The 16,999-nt window shown below is 51.4% G+C and overlaps 1 long non-coding RNA gene across 1 annotated transcript in view; it reads left to right on the top strand.

Moving 5' to 3' along the window:
- LOC119627735 (uncharacterized) overlaps window positions 1-16,598 on the top strand; it is a 37,237-nt gene extending 20,639 nt beyond the window's left edge. Inside the window, exons 2-4 of the long non-coding RNA XR_005243978.2 lie at window positions 8,230-8,307; window positions 9,319-9,441; window positions 15,390-16,598. This is a non-coding gene — a long non-coding RNA (uncharacterized lncRNA). The remainder of the gene's footprint in view (window positions 1-8,229; window positions 8,308-9,318; window positions 9,442-15,389) is intronic.
- Window positions 16,599-16,999: the final 401 nt, after the last annotated feature.

Below are 16,999 nucleotides of genomic sequence, written 5' to 3' on the forward strand. Positions count from 1 at the left end.
AAGATGAGTCATTGGTGTGACCACTGCACTGTCCAGCCAGTCTGAAGGCCTGGGTTGCAGGAAAGGCACCACTTATCTCAGGATGGGAGCGCTTAGGCAAGTCATAGGGCATTCCTGAGGCTCGGTTGCCCATAATTAAAACAAGAGTATTCGGCAAAGCGATCACCATGGGCCTGCCTCCGTAGAACTAAGATTTGGGTGGACTGCAGACTCCCTGCAGGCTGCACTGTCTGCCCACTGCTGTTTCTCTAGCCCCTGCCTGGGGCCTGGCACGCCACCATAGTTACCTCTTCCGCTGAGATAATCAGTCAGCTGAGAGCAATCGGCCAACCGGGCTCCTCCCAGCTGTCCAGCTGTGCCTGGACTCTTGGAAAAGTGAGTCAAAGCGGGGAAGATGTGGGGCTGGTCTCACTGGGGTGAGGGCATCCGCAGTTACACAGGAGGCTGCACGGGGCAGGAGGGTGGCTGGGGAAATGGAAAGAGATGCCCAAGATGAAGGGCTGCGTCTCGCACTGCTGTGCTGTGGACATTCAGAGAGTCACTGACTCTGAACTTGTTTCTCCATCTGTAAAATGGGTGTGGATATTGCCATAGTAATATGAGTGGAGGTGGAGGTTAGATGGGGCGGTGTGTGTCAAGGGTCTGATCATCGTCCATTCTGATCGCCACCTTTCACAGTGTCTGTCGGATGAGTGTGGAACTGGAGGGGAAGTGAGGCCCAGCCTCTTTGTGCCTCGAGTGCCAAGCTGGGGGCCTGGACTTCATGTCAAAGGCAGAGGGAGCCACAGATGGTGTGAGTGGAGGGGCAGGGGTGGGACTCTTGCCTGTGGGCCCAGAGACAGGGGTCCCTGGGAGGAAGGTGAGTCTATGCTGCAGGTGGGGATGAAATGGGTCCATCTGGATTACAAACACACATGCCCTTTGACCCAGCAACCCACTTCCCATGTGCATGAGACACCATGTATGTAGAGACCAGGAGTAACCTCTTCATGTATTGTCGGGGGCTTCTAAATGCACCGTGGACCATCTTCACAGCAGAATATGGTGCAGCCTTCACCACAAAATGGGACGTCTTGGAGTCCTTTCTGCAGAGAAAGAAGCAAGTGAGATGTGATGTGTCTGGCGAGCCGTCATTCAGGGCACAGAAGCACCTGCGAATGCACAGACCAGCTCCACAGTGGCACCTCCAGAAAGGGGACTGGGTGCTGCAGAACTAGGGCAGGACCAGCTTTACCTTTTACCTTCACCCTTCGGTACCCTTCGGGTGCCCAACTGTACCCACTAGTTACGATTCAAAACAAAAATTCCGTTAAAAACATAAGAATAGTCCCAGTGATGCTAGTCCCAGTGACAGACTACCAGGCCTGGGCCAGGCGAGGCCATGCAGATACAGACAAGGTGACAGGACAGGAAAGTTCTAGAGCACTGGGTGTGGTCACCACTATTTGCCACCTTTCCTCTTCCCAGGGAGCCAACAGGAACGTCAGGGTATTCCTTCCTGTCTTCCCGAAATCTCAGAGGCATTGATGTCTCAAAGGCCTTGACAAGGAGGCGTTTTCTGTGTTGTGGCCTGTTAAGTAAGGCTAGGGGGCACTGATGGGGTCACATCTGAGGATGGCACCTAGAGAGCTGTTACTGTCCCCCTCTGCAGGAAGAGCCCTGCAGACCCTGGAGCTGGCAGCCAGCAGACCTGGGTTCAAGACCTCACCTGGGGCCAGGTGCAATGGCTCACACCTGTAATCCCAACACTTTGGGAAGCCAAGGTGGGAGGATCACTTGAGCCCAGGAGTCTGAGAACAAGCATGAGCAACACAGCAAGACCCCATCTCCACAGAAACTTTAAAAAATAGCTGGGCGTGGTGGCACACACCTGTACTCCCAGCTCTCAGGAGACTGAGGCAGGAGGATTGCTTGAGCCCAGGAATTGGAGGCTGCAGTGAGCTGTGATTGTATTTTACTGCATTCCAGCTTGGGCAACTGAGCGAGGCCCTGTCTCAAAAACGAAACAAAACAAAAACAAAAAAACTCCAAGACCTCACCTGGCCTCTGCCCAGTTGTGTGATTCTGGACTAACTCTGCTTCCCTGTGACTCGGTATCCCCATCTACACATGGGCTCGTGTGTGTGTGTGTGCGTGAGACAAATCACACACCAAATAGACCTGAGCTATGCCAGTGTCCCGCCCCACCTTCTCCCATACGTAAACTTGGGGAGTAATCACTGCCCTGCCTCCCTCATGGGGTTTGAGGGGAGTGACTTCACCACAATCAACTCTTGACTTTCTCAAGTGATAGCTGCAAACACCTCCAAAATAACAGCATGGACTGGGGGTCTCCTAAGTCCTCCAAAATAACAGCATGGACTGGAGGCCTCCTAAGTGTCAGGTGCTGCTCTGATTACTTTGTAAGTTTCATTAATCCCTCCTCCCCACGCAGTGTAAACTCAGGAGGCCTGGGATGTCTGTTCATGCACCGACGTCTGCTGTGCCCAGCGCTCAGCAAGCACCCTGTGTGTTGTGTGAGTGGGCCTTGCAACGATCCTCTGAAGTGGGTCTGAAATTCACCAGAGGAAACAGTTTCCTGCAAGTGAACCTAATTGTGTAGGTAATCATGTGCAGCAAATTCACAGGAGCCAAGCCTGAATCCAGACGGTCTGGTTCCAGCCCACACTTTTAGTCATAACACTCCACTGGGCAAGAAGCAGGGCTTGTGGAACAGGCACCAGCCACCAGATATGCCTGCTCACCAGGGATCGAATTGTTCCCAGGCACCGGCCACCCTGGGCAGCTCTCCATCTGTGCCCCGGAAACATGACCACTGACCTAGGCTTCACTTGTGAGCGTTTGAAAAGCAAATGTACTTCCTAGAGTGCCTGTGCTGGATGAACTCTGAGGGGGTGGTGATTTCAATGTCTCTGACTTTATGGGCCATTTCTGGCTATTTTCATACTTACAGAGTTCCTTCTGCCACATTCACCTGGGGTGTGCGACCTGCCCGCCGGGAGATCAGTGATTCAAGTCCAATGCCAGGACATGGCATCTCTGCCTGTACAGCAGGTGGTGCTGGTCAACCAAGGGGGCCCCAAGGGAGCAGGACTCGAGGAGCCAAAGGAAGTGCAGTAACCAGGGCCAGGCAGGGACAGCCTCACAGGCTGCACTGGCATCTTAACAACAGCAATACCAGCGGTACCTGTAGCCTGTTCTGTGCTCCGAGCTCTGGACTGGGCTGCCTTGTGTGTTGTCTCTGAATCCTCCCAATCCTGCGAGGTTGGCATTTTTATCCCCACTTTTTGGTAAGAACAAAATAGAGGCCCCGAGAAGCCAAATGACTTGCCCAGGATCATGCAGCAAGTGGCAGAGCAGGATCTGTGCTCAGAGTGTGGCTCCTGGACCTGCCTACTCCAGGAAAGAAGGGGTTGCTGGTGAAGGTTCTGGGGTGAAGTGGGCAGAGCTCATGTCGGGGACAGCCCTGATCAATCCTCTGTGTGGCAGAGGCAGCTGGCGAGGAGGGCTGTGGAGGGCAGCAGTGGGGGCTGTGGTTGGAAGAGGGGGGCTGTGGTTGGAAGAGGGTGACTGTGGAGGCAGACAGATTTATATGGGAGCCCCAGCTTTGCCACCTCTTAGCTGTGACACTTTGCACAAGGCACGTTAAATCTTGACCTCAGTTCCTCCTTGGTAAAATGGGGATTACATTGCTCACTTCAAAGGAATTCCTGAAAACTACATAATAATCATGACATACCAAAGGTTCTGATCCGTAATAAGTGTACAATAAAAGTGAGACATGATCAGGGCTGGTATGGAGGCATCTCCATTAGCAGGTGACCAGACTCCTTCCATCTCACTGCTCTGCTATCCTTGGCATGCTGCCTCATGGTCCAAAGTGGCTGCTGAGCACCAGCCCTCATGTCTGCATTCCAGCCAGCAGGAAGGAGGTAAGGGTGAAAAAAGATGCCATTTCTTTATGAATATGTCCCAGAAGTTCATATAGATCACAATAAGCCAGTCCACTTTACGGGCGGAGGTGGACTCCAAAAGGTCTGATGATTCTCAGAAGGTAAGGTGTGCAGCGGGCAGCAGGATGCAAATGTAAGTGGGCTGCCATCCAAACAATAGCAGCCAACCGAAGGGCTCCCTGCACTCCAGCACCTATCCCAGCACTTATACCTAGTCATTTAATCCTCGCAGCTAGTGAGGGAAGAGCTGGTTACCCCATTATACAGAGGAGGTCACGGAGGCTCAGAGAGGGTAGGTGATGTGCTGAGGATTTCAGAGCCAGTACATGGAAAGGTTGGAACTCCAATCCGGGCGGTCTGCTCCAGAATCCACACTTTGACCACCACGCTCCGCTGTCACTCAGCATTGTAAAGTCTCCCCTTGGAATCCTGTCTGCAAATCTGGTTCAAGTTGAGATGAGAAATGAGGCAAGGGAGGGCCGCTGGTGTCTAACAGTCCCATGTTCAAAAATAATAAAGTACAGCGTGGGCAACATGGTGAGACCACCGTCTCTACAAAAAGTAAAAATTAACTGGGCGTCATAGTGTGTGTCTGTAGTCCTAGCTACTTGGGAGGCTGAGGTGAGAGGATCGCTTGAACCTGGGAGGTTGAGGCTGCAGTGAGCCAAGATCACACCACTGCACTCCAGCCTGGGTGACAGAGTGAGACCCTCAAAAATATATGTAATAATAGTATTAAAGTACTTCTTTTGCAGTGTATTCATCACCTTGGGCTGCCATAACAATATGTCATAGATGGAGTGGCTTAAACAACAGAAATTTCCCCCAGTTCTAGAGGCTGGAAGTCCGAGATCAAGGTGCCAGCAGGGTCCAGTTCTGGTGATGAACTCTCCCTGGCTTGCTGGCTGACTCACTATGTCCTCACATGGTGGAGAGAGAGAAACATTTCTCTGCCTTCTTAGAAGGTGACAGTCCTATTGGATTAGGGCTCAACCCTCATGATCTCATTTATCCTTAAATACCTTCTAAAGACCCTATCTACAGATACAGTCAGAGTAGGGGTTAGAGCTTAAACATCTGAATTTGTGGGGGTTGAGTGGAGGATGCAATTCAGTCCACAGCACAGGGTTAGTTTATTTCAGGAATAAATGAACTAGAATTTCAAAGTCAGGACCATAGATTCAAAAGGTGAGAACACAGCCTTTAACAGCTTAACTTTTCGCATGGTGTCTAGAACGATGTAATCAACATTCCCACTGTTCAGATGGGGAGAGTGCTGAGTGCCCTTGACAAAGTCCTTGGAAATAGCCAGAACCTAGACTTTGCTAGGGCAGTTGTTTGTAAACCCACAGAGGCGATGGGCCGTTTCCTAACTGTGATTGTAATCATCTTCCGAGCTTGGGTCTGGCTCACAAACGATACATTGCATAAACTAAAATCCTTTTCCCTTTGAGGCTCGCTCAGCAAGCTTGCAGAATCCGGTTGATTGGTTTGTACTTGAGTTTTTTCCCTTCCTGGTGAAGAGACAGAGGGAAGTCATGTGTCGAGTTCTGCCGTGTGCCAGGCCCTTCACAAACATTAGCTCCCGACCCCACCAATGCTCCTTGTTACTCCCCAGTTAGCAGCTTCGGGGTAAAGGGGCTCTCAGGGTCACACAGTGTCAGAGCTGGGAGTGAGCCCAGAACTGTCATTCAAGGCCCTGTTTGCCTTTGCTGTGCTCTGCTGACCCCCAAAGGAGCTTCTCTTAGTAAAACAAAATTCTGTTTAAAAAAACTAAATATCCACAATTCACCATCTGTTGCAATCTCAGTGTATTAGGTTGGTGCAAAAGTAACTGCAGTTTTGAAAGTAATTGAAATTGCCATTGAAAGGAATGGCTAAAACTGAAAATACTTTTGCACCAACCTAATAAAAGGGCTGTGCTGGTGAAAACTCCTGTTGGAATGGATTTTTCCCCTTGGAATCTTGCCAATCAATTAATTTGCGGCTCTGCTACTGGCCTTACTTTCTAAAACTTGAACCTGGGAGGTTGAGGCTGCAGTGAGCCAAGATCACACAACTGCATTCCAACCTGGGTAACAGAGGGAGACCATATCTCAAAAAAATAGGTTTTTCAGCCTTCCCTTGCTGGGTTATGCTCTCTTCCTCCGTTTCCTCTGTAGTTGACACACTCCCGTGTGTGGGCAATGTTCTCCACGTAGTAACACCCTGTACTAATGATGAGCGCGCTGTCTACGTGACTCTATTTAGGGCAAGGCAATTCGGTGTAAATCCTGCATGAGGAATTCAACAAGAACGAAAAGCTTCAGAGAAAAACATCCCGCAGCCTTCCCCTTTGTCTCAGTCACTATGGTTTCTGGGCCAATTAAGAAAACACTCAAGAAGCTTTTCTTTTTTTTTAGTGGAGCTGAAGCACAGAGCCTCAGATGGCCACAAAATGATGAACACATTTATTTTGATTTTTTACTTATAATACTAGCATATAGAGAATTACAATAAATATAATATTCCCTCCAATTAAACAACAACAAAAAACCTTCTCCGTCCCAGAGCAGGGCAACTGGCCAGGAAAAGAGGAGAAGATGGCCCCTGTGCTCCAGGAAAGAAGATACCTGGCCCACATCCTCCTGACCCCAGAGAGTTGTGGCCTCTGTCAGGAGGCACTGTCTCTAACAAGAGCCGTGGGTGTGCTCTGGGCTTTCTGTTTGCCACTGCTGCTCAGTGATCAAGCCACGTCATCTTTCTGAGTGTCTTCTTGTGACATGCAATGATGATATTCGCTTCCACTGGGAAAGGCAACCCTCAGATTCAGGGATATGTGTGTATTTGAGAGCCCTGGTGAACTCAAGCTGTAGAAATGGTGGTCTTTCACAGAATCCATTAGATGAAATTAGAGCCAATCCAGGGCCTTGGGAGCTCTCCGGGGTGCTGAAAGGATTGTCCTCAGACTGCAAGGATCAGCATAGTCTGTGCATAGGAGTGAGCCAGTGAGAATGTCATTCATTGAGCACCTACTGTGTGCCTGGCACCTGGCTTCCTCTGCAGCATTATCTCATTGTCACACATGGTTGCTACCGGACTGTTTGTCTCTGCCGGCTTCTGCTCGGCCCTCCTGCTCCTGAAGCCCCCAGTGCCAACCACTGTCCCAACCTCTGTGTGACCTGACCGCCTCTGTCCTTTGGTCTCTAGCACAGCTGGCCTGCTTGTGGCAGTGCCACCCAGCCAGCCTCCTGGGCCACCGACTTGCTTTGTATCTCCTGGCCTTGGATAGGCTGACATGGGCATGTTTGTGAGGGAGCTTGGAAAACTGGAAGCTGAGGTTCTTAAGGTCACGTTTTGATTATTCTCTACCATTTTTGCTGTGTGTGTTTGGTTCAGGAAAATTTGAAACTGAGCCCTGAGGACGGGGGTATTCAGGCTGTCGTCCTATAACCCCATTCCCCTGTGCTGGACTGTTACAATTATTTCTATAAAATCAGCCTGTCCGTGGCACTGTGAGCCACTTGAGGGCGGAGCCTGTGCCTTAATCCAGCCCTGTAGCTTCTGAGCCTGGCACAGGCTCCTGATGATAGTGAGGGCTCAGTCACTGTTTATGAACCCAGAAATGAAATAGATGGAAGAGTGAGCCCACAACTTGGATTTCTGTCCTGAGAGCTGGCGTCTGTGGGAGAGGGTTCTGTATACACTCATGGCAGCCTGCACTCACTGAGCACCTGCTGGACTTCTGGCTCTGCTCTCAAAACTGCGTGAATATCATTTCCAGTCCTCACTGCAACCCACGAGATAGGGACTATGATCCTCATTTTACAAATGGGGAAACTGAGGCAAAGAGCTATGCATAACTTGCCAAATACCACACAGCAGGTCAGTTGCAGGGCTGAGTTGAGAACCCCAGTGGAGTTGCCAGTTCGGCTGTCAATCCTCTGCACCACCGTTCCCGGTGCCAAGGCTTTGTCCTATCCCCCGTGGACCTAGTAACTAAAACTTTGGGTGACTTTCTTGATTGTGCCCAGTGACCACCACGCAGCTTGGATGGGAGGGAAGGTCCTGGCTCCCACACTGCTGGGCGATGCTGTGGGGATCACTGCATCTCTCCACGCCTCAGTTCCCTCAACTTCAGGGGGATGCTCACTCCTACCGTGGAACTGCTAGGAGGTCAGAGGCCATCTGTGTGAAGCCCAGGGCCCTGTGGTGGCATGATTGTATGCTGTGATCTAAATATGGTCAGTCATTATTGATGGTCTTGAGGTTTTCCTGTGTGGTGCTTCTAGTTCAGAAAAGGAAAGGGGGCTGGCCTAAAGGCAAGAAGAGAAACCCCCTGAGGGACCTTGCTGTTCCGTGCTCCTACGACAGGGTAAGATGCAGGAGATTACTCTGATCCAACATTGAAGTAATCTGCAGGGCTCACCCTGTGGCCTGGGCCATGTGGCTGGGTTGGCACGATCCCCATCTAGCCTTTGTCTGTTCTTTTAGGGCCCTTGGTTAGTTAGGGAACCTGATACCACTGGGAGTGTGGGATGCGCTGCTTAGTTCTTTAAGCTGTAATGAGGTCCTGGTGCTGAGGAGACAGGACAGAAGAGCCAGGCTTGGGTTCCAGACAGGAAAAGGGGTAGGTGTGGGCTTGGTGGGTCTGCTTTCCATCCCAGGCTTGAAGACATGGGTGCTCTGTGGCCTTGGACAAGCTGGTTAACCTTCAGGAGGCTTAAGCCACCCTTCTCAGCACCTGGGACCTTGTCCCTTTCCCATGAATCTTGCACTGAAGAGGAAAGGTTCCATGCCAGCGGCTGACCAGAGCTCTGAGGGTCGCCTTGTCCCATCTGGAAGCTTGTACACTTTATCCTCAGGGTTCACATGGCTCTAATGCTGAGGGGCTTTCTTCAGTATTCCTGTGGCTCATATGGATGAAACTGGTTTGGCCACAGCCTTTCTCCCTCCCCCTCAAAAGAAGTCCTTGATTAGGAGGGGGAGGGGCCTGCACCTGGAGTATTATTCTACACCTGTGAGCAGGTGGCATTATGTTCATTATACAGAGGGGGAAACTGAGGCGCAAGTGGGTTAAGTGCTTTGTCCACATAATGCAGCATGGCTATTTGAATGTGTCCCCTGCCAGACACAGCCACCCAGCCTTCATATACCTCATGCCCTATGGGGAGCCCCTCTTCTCGTTCCTAGGCCTTTTACCAGACTCTGGGTTAACAAAGCCATTGGAGGACGTTCCCCTCTTAGCCTCCAGTTTTCTGGTTAGACTGAACAAGATAGGCAAACCCGTGACTCGTTATGAAAACAAGAAAGTGGAATGAGCCGCCCCCGGCCACTCCCTTCCCCACCAGTTCCCACAGCCACGTACGTCCCTTCTGTGGCACAGGTACGTGATCTTCCTGAACAAGCAGAGAAGTCAGCTGAGGGCCACACACCCCGATCTGCCTTTCACGGAAATCACAAAGATGCTGGCTGCTCAGTGGGCTCAGCTGTCTCAGGACAAAAAGGGGTAAGTCCTGTTCTCTGTGGGTGAATACAAAGCGAGTCCCTCCCTGAGATGGGGCCTGGGCAGCCCTCAGACACCACCAGGGGCCATTCCCTCCTAATCCATTTCTCCCACCGGAGCCAGAGGGAACCCTCTAGAGTGCAGACATGAGGTGCCACTCAGCCACCCATTTAGAGCAATTCATGGGTCCTCTTGCTTTTGGCAGCATCTCCTAAACTGGGTCACGCAGAGTGGCCCATCCGGGAAACATGGGCCAGCTGTCAAATAAGTCTAGGATCTGTCACTAGTGCCCAGCCCAGGACCCTCTGCAGGGAAAAGTGCTGATGTTTGCATGAGGGATCACTGAAGAGAAGTCTAAGGTTCCCCAGGCGGGAGCTGATAATGCTGCCTTTCTCTGAAGTCATCGGACCAAACCTAGAGAATGGTATGGCCACAGCAAGGCAGATGCCAGTTGATGGGAAGGAAAACAGTGCCATTCAAACAATGAATGAACTTGCTTGGAGGTAGTGAGGTTCCTGTCCCTGGAGGTGTGCAAGCAGAAGCTGAGCAGTAGCTTCCTGGGATCATCTTAAAGAGCCCCAGGGAGGTTGGACAAGAGGGTGACCAGCCTCCATCCCCATCCCAACCCCAAATCTGGAGCGCCTCAGAATCTCTGTGCTCCTTCCTCCAGAGGTATGTGTCCCCGGTGGACGAGGCCAAGCAGGGCTACATCTGAGAGCTGCAGGCCTTCCAGAGCCCTGAGGCCTACTGAGCCTTCCTGCAGAGGTGTGCAGCCCACAAGGCGCTGTGTGGTGAGTGGGGATGCAGGGATGGATGGGAGCTTCCCTCTCCCAAGCCGGGATCTGGGATGTTTACACAACAGAAAATGCGCTGGGAAAGCCCTTGGTGTTACTTCACCTCCTTCAGCACTCACACCAGCCACCTTGATTGAAGAGCCAAAGCAGTTGACATCCAGTCTTCCTTTTCAGCCCATCCTGAACTGGTTGAAGATTAGAGATAAGAGGCAGCTTGTTCCCTTCTACTTGGGAGGGTCAGTGGACATTCAGGGAGTGCTGGGGCAGTGGTTACTTTGTAGTGTTTAGAAAAGGGAAAGGAATCACAGTGACAGGCCTGGCGCTTCTCAAATTCCTGCATGCACACGGTCACTGCAGGTCTTGCTAGTAGGGCAGGTTCTGCTCCAGCAGGCTCAGGGTGGGGCATGGGAGTCTGCATTTCTGACATGCCCATAGGCCATGGCTGCTGCTGCTCCAGGGCCCACACTGACTATGCTGCAGGTTGGTTCCTGCAGCACTCACCACTCCTACACGTCGCGGCACCCTCCCGCAGCCCCGCATCTCTGCCGTGGGCTTTTCTCAGATGGCCATGGGGCCAGATGTGCAGGGCAGAGCTAGCAAAGTGAGCATCCATGTAAACCCATGCAGACAGTTTTCCACCACCACCACCATGGTGGCACAAATCCAAGGTGGGTTCCACACCCCAGAGAGTTCCCATGGGACTGAGCCCCGTTCCTGTAATGGCCCTTCCCAGTCACCTGACTCACTCCCAGCCCTACCGGTGCTTCCTGAGGTCAATACCCAAACAAACCATTGACACCAAAATCCTCATCTAGGGGGCCCGGCTCTGCCCCCAGAGCCTGAGCCAGAGGAGGGAACCCTATTCATTGTCTACTCACTATGCCTTCACCACGGAGGGCACTTTCCATTCATCTTTCTTTTTCATGCTTTTTGAAAGTATTCTCAACGCAGAGCCCATCAGAGGCACGTTTATGTTGAGACCCACAGGGTGGCCACCAGCCACCAGGATTCCAGTCTCCTCTAAGGGGCGCACGTCCGCAGGGCAGCATTGAGGTGTCGTTGTCAGTGGGGGTCCAGGCACCAGTCTCTGGCCCCACCAGTGGCTGCTCCAGGGCAGAGGTAGGCCTCTCCCAGTGGTCCTGGGTCCACCCCCATTCACCCCGCATGTTCTTGCCTGCGCTCTCCATGGTCGGGGCTGGCCCGCGTCCCTAGGACGTCACAGCAAGGCCTGCCTATCCTTCGCGTTGCCGCCTCTCTGGCTGAGCACCGGAGGAGGCGTGCATCAGGAGCTCTGCCATCCATGAGACTCCAAGACCAGCCACGTGTGTCCCGTGCTCCCACCGGGACTGGCTGAGAGAGCTGCCTTCCTAGTGACCGGGTGTGGGCTCCAGAGTCCAAGTACCCAGGTTGGAATGCCAGCTCTACCACTTGGGGGCTCTCTGTGGCCCTGCACAAATTGCTGGAACACTCGCTGCCTCAGTTTCCTCATCTGAAAAATGGGGCTGTCACAGGCCCTTCTCAGGGCTCAGTGTGGATGAATGAGCTAACCCACAGAGAGGTTGGTACTCAGCGCCTGGTACATGGCAAGTGTGCAGCAAATGTTCACACTTAGTGCTTCTCCCTGTGTGCTGGGGCATGGCCCCCACCCTAGCTTCCTCCAAAGGAGGGGTCAGCAAACTTTTTCTGGGAAAGGATAGATAGCAACTGTCATAGGCTCTGTGAGCCACATGGCCTTTGTCGCAGTCATTCAACTCTATGCTTGTAGCAGGAAAGCAGCCATAGACAACATGTACACAAAGGGCTGTGTCTGTGTGCCAATAAAACTTTATTTGTAAAAACATACAGAGGGCTGAGTTGGTCCACAGGTAGCTACTCTGGCCCGTCGTACTTATCGGGTTTCCACATAACCTTTGTTCTCAATCAAGTGCCTGTAGATAAAAATAATCAACTGGAAAATCTCTGGTCTGGCATAGAACTAGCAGATATACCCATGCATGGTGGTGTCTGTGATGGTTCCAGGGGAGCTGCAATGCCTCTGGTCCTCATGATGAATGTCAGATCTCTTGGTACCAGAGCTAAGCAGAGGGTGCCTAAGAACAGCTGTCATTCCTGCTCCTGGTTTTCTCCCAAAATGCCATTTGTCCGAGCTTAGCAGAGAACAGCTCATCTTGCTGAATTCTTCATTCATGCTGAGGCCCTGCGACCTTCTCCTCATTTGGCGGATTGTTTATAAATTGTCATCATGCAAAAAACCTGGTGTGTTACAAAGAATGGTCACTCCAACACAGCTTGGTGTTTAAACAAATAAAACATGTCACTGCCTTATTTAAAACATAGTAATTTTAAGAGTTAGCCATATAAAATATATTAGTAGTCAATATGCATTTTTAAAATATCACCTAGAATCTGCCATGCTAAAAAATGAAGTTTTCATTTTTGCTCGTTTCTTTCGCATCTTCATTCCGTACCTAGCCAGGTGCTTATACATTGACATCAGAGGTACCTGGTGTTTCCTCTTGGCTCATTGGGGTTTTCAGGCCTCAGATTAAATTGGACAGCATTGATCCTCCTCCTCCGGCAGGTAACATGAAGATCCCTCAAGATGATGTTTGCAATCAAAGAAGGCGTCTCTGACCCTCTGATTGGTGTCCCCCAAATAGGGCTGAGCCCTTTTCTGAGACAAATTCTTTTTTAAAGGATGTCTTTTGTTTCCCATCAGAAACAGGGACCCCAAGAAGTGAATTTGAGAGTGAGGGCTTTGACTTCTCAGAAATTGATGTCAGTGTTTTGGGAGGGAAGACGCATCACCCTCATTTGGTGTGGGAGGCTGAAAAACGGTCTCTCCCGGAAGACATCCATGTCCTAATGCCTTGCCCCTGTGAATGTCACCTTCTGTGATGGAAAAAAGGTGGGAGGGTTGGAGGATGTGGTGAAGGATCTTGGTGGTGGCAGGACAGGGGGAAATTATGCAGCCACCAGTGTCTTGACAAGAGGAATGCAGAGGGAGATGTGACCCAAGAGAACAGAAGCTCTTGTGATCACAGAGGCAGCCTGGAGCGATGTGGTCACTAGGAGTGGCTGGAAGAGGTGAGGAACTGGCTCTCCCCTGAAGCCTCCAGGAGGACCGTGTGCTGCCCACACCATCATGTTGGCCCAGTCAGACTGGTTTTAAACTTCTGGCCTCCAGAACTAGGAGAGAATAAGTATCTGTTGTTTTTTGTTTTTTGTTGTTGTTGTTGTTGTTTGTTTGTTTGTTTTGTTTTGTTTTTGAGACGGAGTCTCGCTCTGTCGCCCAGGCTAGAGTGCTGTGGTGCAATCTCAGCTCACTGCAAGCTCCGCCTCCCAGGTTCACACCATTCTCCTGCCTCAGCCTCCTGAGTAGCTGGGACTACAGGCGCCCGCCACCACGCCTGGCTAATTTTTTGTATTTTTAGAAGAGATGGGGTTTCACCATGTTAGCCAGGATGGTCTCGATATCCTGACCTCGTGATCCACCCGCCTCGGCCTCCCAAAGTGCTGGGATTATAGGCTTGAGCCACCGCACCTGGCCAAGTGTCTGTTATTTTAAGCCACCCAGTTGATGGCAGTTGGTTACAGCAGCCCTAGGAGACACACATTTGAACACAGGAGACTGTGGATCAATGAAGTGAGCCCCACACATCCATCTCTTACTCCGTGGCAGCGTGTCCACACGGAAAGGAGTCTGAGGCTGGCTGGGTAAGGCCAGGAAGACTCACAGGGCAGCGATTCTGAGATGACCCCTAATGGAGAATAAATGAGAAATTCCCAGAGGAAGCCCTGGACGGAGTGGATGCAGAGGCATGTGATGTAGACAGGGTGTTCCAGGCAGAGGAAACAGGATTTGCAAAGGCCCGGAGATGGGCATCAGCGCTGCATGTTTGGGGGGTCATGAGCAGCTCAGGATGCCTGGACCAGGCACTGTGCCTGGCGTGTGGGCACGGGGATGGGGCTGGGTGGGGAAAGGACTCATCCAGTGTGGGAACAAGCTGGATGGAAGCTGGAGGTGTTTCCCCTTTGAGTTTTAATTGACAGTGAGATATATGTTTAAGATATATGTTTAATTAACAAATGAAGAATAACTGAAAATGAGTTTTAAGGGGCAGATCCATGTGTTTACAATGGCATTTTCTGGAAGGCTACACAAGAAACTATATAGTGAGTAGAAATGGGATGTTAGGTCTCTTGTGCTTTTGACTTTATACCCTCTCCTTTTTTAAAATTTCAGCATGCACTTATAATCACTCTATAAGTGGCTTTGCATACAATACCTTGTATCATTAGGACATGACTTAAGGACTTAAAGAGCAAAAGACTTCCTGAGTGCATCATCTGCCTGAAAGGTCAGTCCTCGGTGGACCAGGCTGGGTTGCTGTGGCAGGAGCCACTTAAGTGGGGTTCCAGCCTGCAGCCACTCCCGATGGAAGGGGCCTGCTCTGGGCTGCAGGCTACTCTCCCAGCAACCCAGCCACCCTCTCCTGAAGCCTGCCTTGGCTCCCCATAACTTTTATGATAAGGCCTTCCACAACCCGGCTCCCATCTCCCTGTCCAATGTCATCCACCCACCGTGTCCCCCAGGCCCCATGGAGTGCTGCCAGCAGTGAGCATGCAGCGAGTTCTCGAACCTCACTTTCTTCCTTACCAACCCACAACCACCTCCACATCCCCAGGCATCCACTATGATCCGTTTGCAGCACACCCTCCAGAAACACTCCACAGACATGCAGGCACCTGCAGATTAGCGCATACATATTCTGCTAAAAAGATGCGTTCTTGTTTCATCTTAGAGTTCATTTTGGTTTAAGATTTCAGAAAAACTCTGAAAATAAGCAAGACCTGGAATTGGTTACATGCTCTCTCAAACAACACCGCCAACTGTCAAAACGCACCTCTATCTACCGAGGCCCTAGCACTTTCTCTCTCACCCGATGACAGAGGTCTTGAGATGAATTGAAATTCTCATCTGTGCTCAGACAGGCATCACACCTAGCAAGGAAATTTACAGTGGGGAAAGGGAGATGCCAGACCCAGCCTTGTCCATACAACGCCCATGTGTCTTCTCCAGCTGATTTTACGTTCAGAGAAGGCTGGACCGCCTGAGCCTCCTCCCTGCTCACCTGAAACCCTGTCTGTCCTCAGGGAGATGAACACAATGGCCTGTACTGTGGGACCTGCAGGCAGCTCTTCAGCTCCCTGCGCAACAAGAAGCAACCTGCTGCAGAGGCAGCACCTGCAGCACCTCACAGGTAATCAGCCTGGGCCAGGTTGCTCAGCCACAAACACTGGCCTTGACTCCACCTGCACCAAAGGTCACCAACGGGCAGCCCACATGATGCCTCTTGTTATTAAAATGCAATTTTAAGACAGACTCTAGCCAAGCCCACTTACCACCAGGTGGGTGTTTAGGACAGGATAGGTCTTCCACTGTATCTGTTTTCCTCTTAGTTCACCAGGCTCGCCTGCTCTGGGCCCCCCAGAACACAGACCTCAGCTTCTCCTGGAGCCCTTGCTCACTTTATTCCAACTCTACGAGCTCCTTAACTATCCCAGAGCACCCCAGGCCCATAGCCACCTCGGGTCCGGATGCCGCATTCTCTGACATGTGGCACATTCTGGGTGCCCATGATTATGATCAGGTTCTGTGCCTATGTGGCCTCAGGGCTCTTGTGACCACCCTTCATCCAGGTCTTTGCTCACCTGTCTCCTGCCCAAGGATGCCACCCCAGTCACTGGTGCAAACCTCCAGCCCCTGCCCGTTTCTCTTCATGATTGCATCGCCGCCTCGCAGCCTCTTCCACTTGCTCATTCCTGGTGTTATTGCCTATCTCCCCCTGGAAGAGAAGGCCCTCAAGTTCAGCTATTGCTTTGTCTGTGATGTTCACTGTGGTGAACCCCAGGCCTAGAACCACGCCTGGTACTCCCGGTAAGTGCTCCATAAGTATCCAATGAGTGGACGAATGAATGAATGTGTTCAACAAATGACCCTGGAGCATGTATTCCTTCCAGGAACCGAGCGAGGTGCTAGGGACACAGGAAGGACGAGGCAGAGCTCCGTGCTAATGAAACTAAGGGCCAAGCATGTGGATGAATATGAACATCCTGGCATTAAAGCATCTTGCATTCTAGTGAAATGAGACCCATTGGACACAGAGAGGCCCCACTACAATTGCATCTGTGTAAAATTGAGAGAACGATCATGAAACCGGCCGTGGCAGGTACTGGACTAAGGGGTGACATTGGGTTTTCTCTTCCCACCTATCCTTTAGGGTTGTTAAAACAGAACTAGGTTTCACGTAGGCCCCGGCTCTGCACCCTGCTTGCTGAGTCATGCAGGGCCAGCTATGCAGCCACCCTGTGCTTCCCCGGCGTCGTCTGTAAAATAAGGATGACACCGCCTGCCGGGCAGTGCTCTCCCGTGAATACACAGTGCCTCGTGCAGAGCCCAGTGCACCTGAGAGGTCACCTCCCCCAGGAAGACTGTCCTGACCTCGACTTGGGGTTGGGCCTCCCCAGGGCTCCTAAGGCTTCCACACATACCTTTCACTTTGCAGTGATCATCCCCTGTTACTGTCCCACAACACACATTACACACAACACCATACAAACACATGCACTCTACACACACAACATACACATGCACTACATATAACACACACTATACACAGTACATACACAACACATACCCCACCCTTCACACTCATATACACACATACACTACCCACATACACTCCACACACGTGTAGTGCACA

This window comes from Chlorocebus sabaeus, chromosome 27 (assembly GCF_047675955.1).
Source record: "Chlorocebus sabaeus isolate Y175 chromosome 27, mChlSab1.0.hap1, whole genome shotgun sequence".
Lineage (NCBI taxonomy): Eukaryota > Metazoa > Chordata > Mammalia > Primates > Cercopithecidae > Chlorocebus > Chlorocebus sabaeus.